Source organism: Schistocerca americana, chromosome 1 (genome assembly GCF_021461395.2).
Source record: "Schistocerca americana isolate TAMUIC-IGC-003095 chromosome 1, iqSchAmer2.1, whole genome shotgun sequence".
NCBI classification, from domain to species: domain Eukaryota; kingdom Metazoa; phylum Arthropoda; class Insecta; order Orthoptera; family Acrididae; genus Schistocerca; species Schistocerca americana.
The window spans coordinates 871,517,221-871,533,623 of NC_060119.1; the positions used below are offsets into that span (position 1 = coordinate 871,517,221).

At 45.9% G+C, this 16,403-nt stretch overlaps 1 pseudogene; it reads left to right on the forward strand.

The window, feature by feature from the left end:
* Positions 1–13,035: 13,035 nt before the first annotated feature.
* LOC124559393 lies at positions 13,036–13,153 on the forward strand (annotated as a pseudogene).
* Positions 13,154–16,403: the final 3,250 nt, after the last annotated feature.

Genomic DNA, 16,403 nt, shown 5'->3' on the forward strand with positions numbered 1-16,403 from the left:
GGAACAACGCGTGGCGTTCAGCCTGGAACAGCTCGTGCGTTACCATGAATCTGGCAATGACCTTCTGTTTCGGATGGTGACAGGGGACGAAACGTGTGTCCACCATTACACGCCCGAATCGAAGGCCGCATCCATGGAGTGGAAACATCCGTCATCACCTGACTGAAAGAAGTTCAAAAGCACTCCGTCTGCAGGTAAAGTGCTAATCACCGTTTTCTGGGACGCCAAAGGAGTTTTGCTGCTGGACTTTCTGGTGGATGCAACCATCAATGCTGCGCAGTACAGTGCCACTCTGTCGAAACTGAAAGGGGTGATTCGGAAAAAGCGGCCTGGCCTTCTCAGATCTGGCGTTCTGATGTTGGATGACAATGCGAGACCTCAAACGGCGACGGCAACGCAAAACCATATTTCAACTCTTGGTTGGGAACGCCTACACCATCCACCTACAGTCCGGATCTCGCACCAAGTGACTTCCATCTCCCTGCTTTGAAGAAGACTCTCGGCGGAAGGCGCTTTGGCAGCAGTTCTGACGTCAAACAAGCCGTTCAACGCTTCTTCCGTATGCAACGCCCTGATTTTTTTCCTGGAAGGCTTTTTGCAGCTTATAAAGCGGTATGACAAATGTCTCAATGTATTTGGAAATTATGTAGAAAAATAAAGATATGTCTCATCTTTAATGTCTCATTCTCCTTTTTTCCCTTTCGCACACAACTCTGACCACAGTCGACAGGGAAAACTTATTTTCCAAGTCTCCCACGTATTTCCTGTCTCCTCACGAAAATTATTTTTCTTCTTTTTCCGGGATAAAGATTATTAAAATGATAAATGAATTTTCAAATACTGATAATTTTTACTGCCATAATACACTTAGGTGACAAAAGTCATGGAGTAGCGATATCCACCTATGCAGATTGCAGTAGTATCGTACACAAGCTGTGAAAGGGCAGTACATTGGCGGGGCTGTCGTTTGTACTCAGGTGATTCATGTGAGAAAGTTTCCGACGTGATTATGGCCGCAAGACGGGAATTAACACAGAATGGGTTGGAGCTAAACGCAAGGGACATTCCATTTCGAAAATCGTTAGGGATTTCAAATTCTGAGATCCACATTGTCATGTCACCACTGACAATGTAGTGGCCGGCGGCATTCACTTAACAACCGAGAGCAGCGGCGTTTGCGTATAGTCGGCAGTGCTAACAGTCAAGCAACACTGTGTGAAAAAAAACCCGCAGAAATCAATGTGGGATGAATGACGAACATATCCGTTAGGACAGTGCTGCGAATGTAGGCGTTAATCGGCTATGGCAGCAGAAGATCGGCCGGAGTGCCTTTGCTAACAGCACGGCATCGCCTGCAGCGCCTCTCCTACGCTCGAGACGATATCGGTTGGACCATAAACTACTGGGAAATCGTGGCCTGGTCAGATGAGTCCCAATTTCAGTTGGTAAGAGCTGATAGTAGCATTACAGTGTGGCACAGACCCCACAAAGTCATGGACCCAATTTGTCAGCAAGACACTGTGCAATCTGGTGGTGACTCCATAATGGAGTGGGCTGTTTTTGCATGGAATGAACTGGATCCTCGAAATGTTCGCCTGCTTTGCAGCCCTTCCTGGACTGATGTTCCCAAACAACAATGGAATTTTTGTGGTGATGATGCATCATGTCACCGGGCCACAGTTGTTCACGATTGGCTTGAGGAACATGCTGGACAATTCGAACGAATGATTTCGTCGCCCAGATCGCTCGGCATCAATCCCTTCGAACATTCATGGGGCATAAGCGAGAGGTGAGCTCGTGCACAAAATCCTGCACCGGTAACACTTTCTCAATTATGGACGGCTATAAAGGCAGCTTGTTCAGTACATCTGTAAGGGAATCCAGGCCCGCTCGGTTAGCCGAGCGGGCCTGGATATACCATAGCGGTATACGTGGCTAAAGAAATGGTCTGTACTTGCCTTACACAAGCGACAGCGTCAACGCTGATACGTCACTTTGGCGAGAATGTTGAGTCTGAGCAGTTGGGAAACCCAACGGAAGATGGTCTCCCTCATGAATACATAGAATACATGAATACATAGAAAGAAGGATCCTTTATTGTATGATTATATGATAGCGGAACAAACACTGGTAGCAGTTACTTCTGTAAAATATCTGGGAGTATGCGTGCGGAACGATTTGAAGTGGAATGATCATATAAAATTAATTGTTGGTAAGGCGGGTACCAGGTTGAGATTCATTGGGAGAGTGCTTAGAAAATGTAGTCCATCAACAAAGGAGGTGGCTTACAAAACACTCGTTCGACCTATACTTGAGTATTGCTCATCAGTGTGGGATCCGTACCAGATCGGTCTGACGGAGGAGATAGAGAAGATCCAAAGAAGAGCGGCGCGTTTCGTCACAGGGTTATTTGGTAACCGTGATAGCGTTACGGAGATGTTTAATAAACTCAAGTGGCAGACTCTGCAAGAGAGGCGCTCTGCATCGCGGTGTAGCTTGCTCGCCAGGTTTCGAGAGGGTGCGTTTCTGGATGAGGTATCGAATATATTGCTTCCCCCTACTTATACCTCCCGAGGAGATCACGAATGTAGAATTAGAGAGATTAGAGCGCGCACGGAGGCTTTCAGACAGTCGTTCTTCCCGCGAACCATACGTGACTGGAACAGGAAAGGGAGGTAATGACAGTGGCACGTAAAGTGCCCTCCGCCACACGCCGTTGGGTGGCTTGCGGAGTAGATGTAGATGTAGATGTAGATGTAGATGTTCAACATATCGTGCAATATGTTGAATACCGGTCAGTGGTTTTACGTTACTGCCTCGACTGCGATAAGCCGGGCCTCCATTTCTCTTGTGATTTAGAAAACTTTTTTTTTAATTTTTCACACAGCGATAGTCTGTCACTTCGTTCTCATTCATACGGACTTGTTTGACCACAACGGAAAAGTTTGCGCCATCTAACTCTTCTGTCATATGACCTGATGGTACAGTGGCGCAGTGGATCGGCAAAATCCCGAACTAGTTGCAGGCCACTTCATTGCCCACAATGCTCCAAACGTTCTCAATGGGGGAGAGATCCGGCGACCTTGGCGGCCAAGGTAGGATTTGGCAAGCATGACTACAAGCAGTAGAAACTCTCTCCGTAGCGAGCGACGGTCAGACTGGTATCCCACAGCTTTCCGAGGCGTCTCCAGACACGTCGTCGCCGGCCATCGGGGCTCATTACGAAGCAGGACTCATAAATGAAGACAACTGTAATCCAGTCAATGAGATTCCAGATCGAACACGTAAACTATTCACGTCTCACACCGTAAACTCGGCGAACTTCTTCCACACATGGTTCTCAATCTGTTCTAATACCACGACAAAAAAATGGTTCAAATGCGACTTAACTTCTGAGGTCATCAGTCGCCTAGAACTTAGAACTAATTAAACCTAACTAACCTAAGGACATCACACACATCCATGCCCGAGGCAGGATTCGAACCTGCGACCTTAGCGGTCGCTCGGTTCCAGACTGTAGCTTCTAAAACCGCACGGCCGGCCGGCTACTACCACGACAGCGCTTGACATTAGTCACTGTTATCATATGGTTGATAACAAATCACCAGTTACAGTGATCAACCGTCGCTTTTCCACCTAGCAGTCACGGAGGAGTGCAATACATTACATTTCATATGTGTACTCGCAATCATATGTCTAGGCGTAAATTACCGTTCAGAATTGCAAGACCTCGAATTTATAAATAAGAACTTCAATAAAGAACTCAGCATTTGATAACGATCAATGGGTAACTATAAAATAATGTGAAAAATAGTGTTTACCAAAATGAGAAACCGTTAAAAACATACATAGCTTTGGAACCTAGTAGTCAAGGAAAGCTGGATTCGGTTACGATTGTGGACGAGGCCGTAATCAGTTACTATTGGTTCCCTTTTGCAATTACACACATTTATTTTTTAAACGGTAATTCCACACTCAGCAATAAATAAAGAGATCACTCGTTATTAATGCAGGAATAAACAACCGTGTAATTAATAGTGCTTTCAGTGCATTAAAATTTACCACATGAGCATAAAATACAGACACAGCAAACAATGTTTTAAAAACAAGTCATTGTGATCCCAATTCGAATTTTGAGGCAAGCGACCATAGTCACGGCTGAAGACCTTTAACGCCAAGAACGGCAATTATAAAAAAAGTTAAACATACTGTAAAAGAGCAATGCAATAAAAAGACAGACAGCTGACCACCAAACGGGTGAGACAAAATGATGGTAAACTTGGTAACACAATCATTTAAACCTGCTGTAACGCCAAGAATGGCAATTATATAAAAAATTTATAAACATGCAATAAAACAGCAAATACAATAATAAAACAAAAGGGCCAGTCACAGACGGTGCACCAGGAATCGACCCCGAGTAGGTCCGGCAAAATATACTTTTGTGAGTGATGAGATAGGCAGCCAAGAGTTGCATTCACTTCAGAAGACAGTAGCTCAGACTAGTGGCAGTCTAACGAATGACTAATAATAATCTTGCTGAGGCTACCCTAAGTCCAGTAAACCAAATGCAGAGATGTAAAAATACGCCAAAGTCGGAACCGGCGGTCTGGACTCTGTCTGCAGAAAATACTGTGCTTAGAGCGCCTGGAACGAGAAAGAAATCACTACCACCAGAGTAGAAGAATCGCCAACGAACCTACAATCAAGAAAGCTGTCAACACTACACACCTCACTGGACAGCAGCGGCAAGGCGAGGAAACGTACACTGCCGTTACATACACTAATCCCCAGGGCAGGTAACTGGGGCGTTAGCGGCCACGAGGCAGGAAAAATACCGCTGGCTGAACTTAACAAATAGTAACAAACTGAACGTAAAAAATAGAAATTAGAAGTCCAGGAAAGCTAATCAGATCCGCCTTCCGTTAGCACTGCACTCACTGCTCCTGGCTCAGCAACACTACGAGCAGCAACACGAACCCAAGTCACTGGAGAATCACAAGATCTCCCAATGCTGGAGGTTTATCTACTTGAATACAAATGCACTCAACTTAAAGCTTGCAGGATCCGGTTTACTACGAGGTCGTGAACCCTCCTGACCACAGGCCTCCGATCCGGCAGTCCATGAGCGCCACCAGTGGTCCCGGCTTCTGCTCACACTGCCCGGACCTGGCTCCTCCTGAGTCCCCAACCGAACTGCACACTGACACGATCCGGAAGAACAACAACGTCGCCCCAGAGATAGGGCCACAGTTACTACATATTGTTAACCGCCACTGCTGCCACTAGGGGACAGGCAACGCTTGTGAAACCAAGTGGCACCAGTCAACACGAGAAGAAGACGATACGGTCTGGCCTCCAACACTGGACGGAAACCTACAAACAGCACCAACGGGAGCCACAGCACGGCTCAAGCTTGAATTTAAATTGAGAGTTATCAGGCTAGTTCCATATAGGAACGTATAAATAAAATTTGGATTAGAACGCCCATAGGGTGTCAACTACAACAGTGAAACGTGGTGCGGCCGATTTTGCTCCAGCTCTGATCGGGGTTCGACATCTCGCCTCAAATCGCATCTTCGATATAAGATAGATTCTGGTGCGGCTCGCCTTAAAAGTACGCGCACCGTGGCGCTGGAGGAAAGACAGAACTAGCCGTATGTGGTGTGCTGCGTGGACAGGCGGTTGCATGTGATCGGAGTACGTAGTGCTGCAGTTTCTGCACGCGGCGCTGGTTAGCCTGGCTCAGTTCCACGAAGGGATTGCACTTGCAGCAAAGCAGTTGCTGTTTACTTCCCGCTGAGGCACCGTTCCGCAGATAGCTCGAGGAACAAGTTATTGGCGCTAGTGTGTTCAATGAGTTCAGCTTCAAATGGGTCGCGTAGTGTGGCTGATGTGCATGAGGATGGTATTCTAGCACTAACGGCGAAGTACGCAGTGAAAGTTTTACATTTGGTAAGCACTAATCCTGCTTTAAAAAATTCGTACTAAATCAAACCTGTGTGAAGTTCGCCATACTGGTTACAAGACACAGATTTAGTTCCAGAGCCCCATCGTAATACGTCGGAAAGCCCTCCTTAAATTTAAAGAGCGCAGTGCACCAAACAAGTGAGGTGCTGTTTATTCATATTCAAATTTGTAAGTTGAGTTTGTAAGTGAGTTGAGTAATTATTTTGGTAAATTAAACTCTTTGCTTTAAACTGCACCAAGAAGCTGAGGTGCTGTATTTGTTTGGTTTGGCAATTAACTTCTCTAGCTCCTTCTCTTGTTAATAGCATTTCTGGGTAAATTAAAACCCTAGTCTTTAAATCAGTTGACTACAGCAAGCAATGATATTATTAAGAGCTAAGATATCTCATTCACGTTGCTTGTTTATTGTAAGCGCTTAACAGTTGTGCTGTTGCAGGAGGTATTGTTATTATGTGCGGAAATTGTGTTGATGTAAGATCAAACTAACAACCATAGAGGTGGCATATGCGAGTAGTCCGAGCCGATTGCCCACCCTAAAGGCAATCCGACATGTAAACGGAGTTGGAAACGAGGCGCTTGTTGTTCACTAACTGAAAAATGAAAAAGAGATTGTCCAACTTGCCATTGCGGTGCATACCTTTCAAGTAATTTAATTAGCTGATGATTCTGAATATTTGTTTTCTCTAAATTTAATGTAATTTAATGTACCTAAAGAAATTTTAAAATTCACGAAAGCTTTGAATGGTTTAAGTAAATATTTTAATCTGTTGTAAAGTTCTTTAATGTTTTTGAGATTTGGTTATACTGCAAGGTCTTGCGAAAGTATGAATTTAAACTGTCATGGTTTTGCAAGTAAAAGAAAGTTTTGCCTAGAATCCAATACATGTAACTAACTGTGAATTGAAATTGCCAGCCTTACGGTATTAACTAAAACAAATATCTTTTTTAAACAGTGATTAACATTTCTTGTCCCAGTGCCCCTGCTGCTCCACAAGCTTCGAACTACGCGTTGGTCCAAAATTAATACGTATTTGTCTCAATAAAGCTGTGTGGAATTGTCTGAAATATAATATTTCTTAAAGTACCTGACTTACCAGCCGGCAGAGCACTTACATTAATTCTGAGTACGCAATAAATTACGGGACCAGTTCAAACAATATTCATAGGTGATTAATACGGCTCAGTGCCGATAGAAAGAAATCACTGTGCGATAAGGAATTTTACCCATACAAGTTAGTCCACGAGCGAACACTTAAAATAATCCAGAGGTTAACTCAAGCCTAAAGCACCTGGTACAAAAGACCTTACGGCACAGCGCATAACTCAAAATAGCAGCTCATACAATCTACACATTAAGGTGCTCACGTTAAAGTGCACCAGACGCTTAACAGTCCCATTATAATTACACAGGCTTAGGCATTTAAAACTGTTTTAGGAAATAACTGGAAAACAACTCATCGGACTAAAAAACGATTGTAATACAAGTAGTTCAAACCCGAAAGGGGACATATACTACTGGCCATTAAAATTGCTACACCCAGAAGAAATGCAGATGGTAAACGGGTATTCGTTGGACAAATAGATTATACTAGAACTGACATGTGATTACATTTTCAAGCAATTTGGGTGCATAGATCCTGAGAAATCAGTACCCAGAACAACCACCCTTGGCCGTAATAACGGCCTTGATACGCATGGGCATTGAGTCAAACGGAGCTTGGATGGCGTGTGCAGGTACAGATGCCCATGCAGCTTCAACACGATACCACAGTTCATCACGAGTAGTGACTGGCGTATTATGACGAGGCAGTTGCTCGCCCACCATTGACCAGACGTTTTCAACTGGTGAGAGATCTGGAGAATGTGCTGGCCAGGGTAGCAGTCGAACATTTTCCGTATCCAGGAAGGCCCGTATAGGACCTGCAACATGCGGTCGTGCATTATCCTGCTGAAATGTAGGGTTTCGCGGGGATCGAACGAAGGGTAGAGCCACGGGTCGTAACACATCTGAAATGTAACGTCCACTGTTCAAAGTGCCGTTAATGCGAACATTAGGTGACCGAGACGTGTAACCAGTGGCACCCCATACCATCACGCCGGGTGATACGCCAGTATGGCGATGACGAATACACGCCTCCAATGTGCGTGCACCGCGATGTCGTCAAACACAGATGCGACTATCATGATGCTGTAAACAGAACCTGGATTCATCCGAAAAAATAAAGTTTTGCTATTCGTGCACCCAGGTTCGTCGTTGAGTACACCATCGCAGGCGCTCCAGTCTGTTATGCAGTGTCAAGGGTAGCCGCAGCCATGGTCTCCGAGCTGATAGTCCATGCTGCTGCAAACGTCGTCGAACTGTTCGTGCAGATGGTTGTTGACTTGCAAACGTCCCCATCTGTTGACTCAGGGATTGAGACGTGGCTGGACGATCCGTTACAGCCATGCGGATAAGATGCCTGTCATCTCGACTGCTAGTGATACGAGGCCGTTGGGATCCATTCTTTCATCTTTATGATTTCCTGTCGCCATCTCTAGAATTCACGTCCTGTATAATAATACAGTATACTATATGAACGTTGATCAGTGACTAATTATAGCTTTCAGAATGAGATTTTCACTCTGCAGCGGAGTGTGCGCTAATATGAAAGTTCCTGGCAGATTAAAACTGTGTGCCGGACCAAGAATCGGACTCTGGACCATTGCCTTTCGCGGGAAAGTGCTCTACAATCTGAGCTACCCAAGCATGACTCACGCCCTGTCCTCACAGCTTTACTTCTGCCAGTACCTCGTCTCCTACTTTCTAAACTTTACAGAAGCCCTCCTGCGAACCTTGCAGAACTAGCGCTCCTGAAAGAAGGAAATTGCGGAGACATGGCATAGCCACAGCCTGGGGGATGTTTCCAGAATGAGATTTTCACTTTGCAGCGGAGTGTTGAAATGAAACTTCGTGGCAGATTAAACTGTGTACCGGACCGAGACTCGAATTCGGGACCTTTGATTTTCGCGGGCAAGTGCCCTACCATCTGAGCTACCCAGGCTTATTTAGGACCTCGATTAACTTTAAATGGTTCCATCAACTTAAACGATATGGCGCTAGATTCGCCATTTGATTGACAAAATACCAAAAATATGAAGGATGATTTTTTAACTTCTTGTCGGTCGCAAAATGGAAATCGCAGTGACAAGCATTTTTTTTGGCAAAATTCAACTACACCTTCCAGACACTTCTCTGCATACTCGCTCGCAATCCGACTTAGACATTTCTCGTAGGGTAGTACCAGCTTTCCAATATCCACGTGTTAGAAGGCAGCCGTGTGTGATATCCGCCAATTACGTACGGTGGACTGCAGCTCATTGTCTGCACCAAAATGCCGTTCTCATAGCGAGTGGTTCACGTTAGTGAAGAGATGAAAGTCCGAGGGAGCCAAGCTCGGGCTGTATGGTGGGTGATCAAAAACTTCCCATCGAAATCGCTGCTAGAGCCCCTGAGGTGTGTGGCCGAGAATTTTCACGAAGAAGGAAATGCATGACAGTTATGTGGACTGCATAAAATCACGCGAACCTCAGGACTTCACACTTGGCGGGAGACACTAATTTCTAGGCAGTTTTATGTGATTAATATGCACTCACAACTGCAAAGTACAGTGTGGCCTGCTTGACGGGCATTCTAGCGTCACTGTGCAATACATCTGCGCAGAGCTTCACTGCGGAGATTGGGGAAAAAAATAGCCCTCTTACTTTATACGAACCTGCATGCACAACACAGATAATAATCAAAAATAGTTTCATATGAAAATAGTGCTACCACCGATCGGCCTGTGTACGGTTCCATGATATCTGGAGTCGGTAGAATAGGCACCCCTACAAAAAATACATTAACAGAACGGGAGAATGCCTTAATAAAGTATACAATGGGCTGGACCCTCTGCCATGCATTTCACAGTGGTTTGCAGGCTATGGATGTAGATGTGCACAACGTTCTTTAACAGAAAAATATCAGACATCTTGAAACACACACTGAAAACTGTGTCCACTTCGCGCGAAAATATGAAGCCAAGTGACCGCGTCCGCTTCGTCACATCGCGCGTCGTACCATGCCCCGAGCGTGTGCGTCCACGTAGGATTTGGCTGTCAACAGAGGCCTATCGCATGAGTCTTGTTGCTAGCCTGTATGCACAGGCTGGTGAGCCTCCACTGTCTCTTCGACGACTTGTTCTCGTGACACGTTAAGCATGTAGAGCTTCGTCCGTTCCTACGTGGCCACCATTCAGCTACTTCGCGCAGCCGCCATTCTAAAGGCTTTTCCGTCACTGTCCACAGGCAACTAGGCTTTTTGGGGTCCATGTAAGGGCGTGCGTTCAGTTACTAGAGACAGAGTGTGTTAACATACGAAGCCGGGGGTGGAGTAGGGCATCCCCCTGGTTACTAAAGAAGACCAGATTACTTTTAGAATTGACTGGTTACAAGAAGAACTGTATCCCAGACTATATTTTTAAAATTAAACTTAACGAGATTTTACATAGCCACAAATCGCACGTGAAGTGTTCTATGGAAACCAGGAATAGATATTGGTTCCCTGTTATATACTTGTACGAGTGGATGCTTTTTCTTCTTCATGCTACAGGGCCTGAAGGTGACGCTGTTCAGGAGTCGCAACTGGTAGCCTGAATAAAAAGCTATTTTTACAAATCATCGACCTGCCCCTTCCCACAGTCCATAATCGCCAGATGGAGTTATGTTGGCTGAAGAAGAAGCCCTTACGCGGGTTAGAGTGGAACACAGAATATTACAATTTTTATTGTATTTTGTAGACAATATTAACACTTATTCTTGGTTTACAAACGGTGTACTGAAATGTTCAATGAAACTAAACTCGTCTTGTGTGTGTTTTGTCGCGTGGTAATATGTTGGCAAAGATCTGTGGCAGGGTATTCATTGGATGCTCTTGCGTCCGTTGAAAGTCGCCTTGTTTATTTGCACGTTCGTTCGCCAATCTCCCCGGCGTCTCTCCAATTCCTTGTCACGTGGTCTAGCTGAAACTTTCTATAATAATTAGAAAGACTAGAAACAGTAGTATTTACGTTCGAGTGTCACCTAATTATTTATCAGACATGAGCACACATTTATTTCTTCCATGAAAACAACTCTCACACTTAGTATCGAGTGGTAATACGTAATATTCACAATAGTGAGCTCCCTTCGTTTTTATCAGAGCAAGAACAAAATCGGACTCATTAACATTACATTCAACAGCAGAGATAATAAAAATCAGAGATAATTCAATGATAATGTTCGCTTTTCATGCACAAGGAGTAACATTTTTGGTTCCTACACACAGCACAGTATCTGACGTAGTTATTTCCGCAATAAAGTGTGACTTTGTAACAACCACCAATAACATACATTTGAATTGAATGTGTTTTATATGACGACCTGAGAGGTGGTTTGGATCCCCAGTAGGACCTGCCTTCTGTTTTGACTGATAGTGAGGCGAGTGTAGTTCGAGTTTTAAGATTTTGCATTATGTACGGAATTCTTCCCAAAATATCGGTTGTGAAATTTTAATGCGGCACAAAGTGACTCGGTCACCCATTATTTCTAAACAGTCATCCAGCCACAACCATCTGTCCCCCTTTTTAGCCGGACTTTACTGGTATTTCATTCCCTATTTTATCTCGTTATTCTGCTCTGTTTCGCCGGAATTTTGTTAAGGGCTCTTCTGATGCTCACCTTATCAGGGTTGGCTTTCAGTTGTACTGGGAGAATGAAATTTACTTAAGTACTTTTAAATACATTTTCACCACTCTCATTAGCACATCATTCAGGCAAGAGCAGTGATGACCTTTTTGTTCAGCGCTCTCACCTATAAATCATCACCCTCATCCAATTAGGACAATTCAACCACTGGAGACTGTTTCATTTTTTCGCTCGGTCGTCAGCGGCGCAGCGTTCAAAACAAATGGTTCAAATGGCTCTGAGCACTATGCGACTTAACTTCTGAGGGCATCAGTCGCCTAGAACTTAGAACTAATTAAACCTAACTAACCTAAGGACTTCACACACATCCACGTCCGAGGCAGGATTTGAACCTGCGACCGTAGTGGTCGCTCGGCCCCAGACTGCAGCGCCTAGGACCGTACGGCCACTCCGGCCGGCCGTTCAAAACAGTTCGCCCTCGTAGCGCGATGCCTTACTGCTTGTTCGGATATCTGTTCATGTGTGCATGGCTGTAAGGTCGACGACTCGCTCGACATCTGCACCGATCCAGTACGGCAGATGAACGAGGCGGCAACAAGTGGCATTGTTTGCGGAGAGCACGGAATCCGTCGAGAGAGCCCGCGCGGCCCGTGGGCAGTGCGGGCGGCGAGCCGAACCTCGCCGGGCCCCGCCGGGCCGCACCGTTAGTCCGTTACGGGCGCATTCCGCTCGCGAGCCCGGGATGAATGGAACGCGCGTCACCGCATACTCGAGTGACGTCACGGCCTCGCTGCGCCTGCGTGGTGCGGCCGCACGGCCAGCCGGCCAGCTCCGCGTATGGCTCTCCCTAGCGCAACCGAGCGGCATGCGAGCGACACGGAATGATGTCACGCTCTCCACTCTAGTCAACAGACTTTGTATTCAACAGGTCTTATGCATCTCCAAAAGCACGCACTCTGGCAGTCCAAAATTCGTGGAAATAGGATGGTTAACGTGGAATGACAATGTGAATGTATTTTGTTGTTGTCAACTTCAGTCTCAAGACTGGTTTGATACGGATCTAACCCAATCTGCGCAAATATTCATACCTGTTGTTTTGCTATTGCAACGTCCATGCACTAGAATGTAGTCAAGCCTTGGTCTAGCAATACAATTTTTACTCCACACACACACATCTTTCCTCGAGTACCGTATTACCTAAGGTGGAGTTAGGAGAAGTGTTGCCAGGTTGAGAGGTGTGCAGTAACTCTTAATCAACATCTTCATTAACCAGATGAAAAGAGACAATCCAAAATCCTGAGGCGAGCTCTCACTAAACATTTACAATACAGTACACAAATTAGTGACCCCATATCACGGCCATTTGGCAACAGCCTTGCCGCAGTGGATACACCGGGTCCCGTCAGATCGCCGAAGTTAAGCGCTGTCGGGCGTGGCCGGCACTTGGATGGGTGATCATCCGGGCCGCCATGTGCTGTTGCCATTTTTCGGGGTGCACTCAGCCTCGTGATGCTAATTGTGAAGCTACTCCACCGAATAGTAGCGGCTCCGGTCACAGAAAGCCATCATAACGACCGGGAGAGCGGTGTGCTGACCACACGCCCCTCCTCCGCATCCTCCATCGAGGATGACACGGCGGTCGGATGGTCCCGATGGCCACTTGTGGCCTGAAGACGGAGCGCATATCACGGCCATTACAGGAAATACAGAACAGCATGACTTCAAATTTAATTCTCACGCTAGCCCTTTGGCAATGCCACAAAACCCTATAACTGGCAGCAATTAAAGTAATTACAAAACACTCATTATCGTTTCAAAAGCGAGCGAGATGGAGCAGTGGTTAGCGCCCTGGACTCGGGAGGATGACGGTTCAAACCCGCGTCCGGCCATCCTGATTTAGGTTTTCCGTGGTTTCCCTAAATCGCTTCAGGCAAATGCCAGGATTGTTCTTCTGATAGGGCACGGCCGACTTCCCATCCTTCCCTGATCCGATGGGACCGATGACCTCGCTGTTTGGTCCCCTCCCCCAAACGAAGCAACCAATCATTTCAAATCCTGAGTGGTTCTTCCCAAACTCCACCCAAACAATAAGCACCAGACGTTTAAAAAAACGCTATGGTCTTAATGAGACCACCACAAAATAAGAAGTAAGCAAACCATGGCAAACCACGGGGAAAACAGCAAGCACTGGCATTCAAACAGCAATGTTAGCCAACATGGAGCCTACGGCTATTAGTCAGTACTGAATAGAAAACATGTGTACGGATTAAAGAAAACGCATTTACACTCAGCCCAGTCAAATGGTTCAAATTGCTCTGAGCACTATGGGACTTAACTTCTGAGGACATCAGTCCCCTAGAAGTACTTAAACCTAACTAACCTAAGGACATCACACACATTCATGCCCGAGGGAGGATTCGAACCTGCGACCGTAGCGGTTGCGCGGTTCCAGACTGTAGCGCCTAGAACCGCTCGGCCACCCCGGCCGGCTCAGCCCAGTCAATAGCACCCGCGTGGGCAGACATCACTTACTAGCTGACTATACAATTCGCTTCAACTACATTTTAACCATGTTTACAAAATGTCCGTAACCAAATTCCACTGCCACATAACAGATAGGTCCCTATAGCCCTGGAATAGGAAGTTCGTTGTATACAATGAATCTCACCTTCATACAAGACTAACGTCTGAGTCGATATCAACCCAGGGTAATGCGCCGACGGCGAATCCGGTTGATGATTCCAATTTCCTGCCAGACCGAGGCACGTGGCGCGCTAAACCCACGCACCGCCGGTATGATGGCAGATCGCGTCTCCTCGTAAATGGTTCGACAGAGAAGGCTGGCCACGGTGAAACTAGGTCCGCAGGCCCACAGCAGTTGGCGGCGCTCGTAGGGTGAGCCAGAGCTGCACTGCGTGTGTTAAAAATACGCGGCCACGTGACGCAATTGAACCATCACAATAACTACTGCTCTTTGCCTTAAGATGTGTCCTAACACTCTATCACCTCTCTTACCAAATTTCAGTCATCAATTTCTTTTCTCTCCAATTCGATTGAGTATCATACCCCTCCACTAGTTGCGATTTATTGGTGGAATGCTACGTAAATGCAGTCAGTCTACAAAGGACACTCCATACAAAACGATCGTGCGACCCATCCTAGAAAATAGCCCTAGTATATAGAACATGTACCAGATAGGAGTGCAATGGGATATTGCATCCACTTAGAAAGTTTTTAGAACCAACTTTAAGTGATGATCATATGACTGTCCTCTATGCAAAGTTGTCATGGGGATCACGAAGGCAAGAATGGACTAATTACAGCATGAACGGAGACGCCTAACTAATCACTCCTCCCGCGATCCATATGTGTATGGAATGGGAAAAAGCCATGATGACTAGAACAATGTGACGTACCCTCTGCCATGCACTTCACGGTGATTTGCAGAATGTTGATGTAGATGGTGTCCTATATACCCATCTAATCTTTAGCATTCTTCTGTAACCCCATATTTCTAAAGCTTTTTTTCTCTCCTTGTTGGAGCTGTTTTCCACAGACGTTTCACTCAGTCGCTCCAGACAACTACTTCCAGAAAAGGCTTACTAACACTTAAATTTATATTGGGTGCTAACATATGTCTCTATGTCACAAACATTTTTCTTGTAATTGACGGTGTGAATGTCATATGCTTATCCATGCACATGTTGTAAGCGGATTGTCATATCGCTGGCTTAGTTGCGGAGTATCTTTGCGGGCAGCGCGTTTGCAGAGTCGAGCACGGGACACGGAGCTGTTATGTTGTGCTGTGGGTAGCTCTACATGTGAAAGGTAGCATCATGGACGTTCAAGTGTTGCTACAAGTGCTATTACAATGAAGTAATGAGACATGGAGGTAAATCGACTGAAAAGGGTCGCAAAGTAGTAATGAAATATGGGCAGGCCGCCGATAAAGTGTTTGAGTATCCGCTCGTTGCGTGTCGTACCGTACAGCATCAATCATCCGCGCCGTGTTCGGTCTCCCAGAATGAACTAATGTGAATCAGTAAAAATTAGTTACCACAGAAGAGTGCAGTCAAGTGCCAGTGTCTTGTAGCGAGCGTGAGAACATGCATTCGGTCATCGCGTTTCCGCATCATCAACAATCAGCCGCGCCGCGTCGGTTACGTGGACGCTCGTACAAGTGAGAACTGAGAACTGAAAAATTAACTCTGTGAACTACGTTATGTCAGTACTAGTGTCAAGGAGGACTGGTACCAAATATCTGTGTATGCGTGACGAGCGTAAGAACTTTCGTTCGATCATTCGGCTTCCGCATCATCAACAATCACCCGCGTCGCGTTGGTTACGCGTACGCTCGTCCAAGTGATACTGTGGACAGAAATCATCAAGAATGTTAATTGAGATAAGCAGTTATGTCTTAGAATGTAAACAGTGCAACCTGTGATTTCTTATCGTCTCAGAACATAGATGTTCATACCAGACGTAGGACAGTGTTGTGCTTAACGTTGAGTGGCTCCCCTAAACCCCTTTGCATATTTCGATAGATAATTTCAGGTAAGCCAGCAGCAGTGTGGAGCAGAACAGTACGACCGCCGCGGGATTATCAGGTACGTGGTGTGGACAGGGCGCACGGTCAAGAAACGAGAAGCGGCAAGGAGCAACAACCAGTTAAAGGGACCCCCACCATTACAATGTATGACACGTATACACCTTTAAGCCGTTCACAATTATAC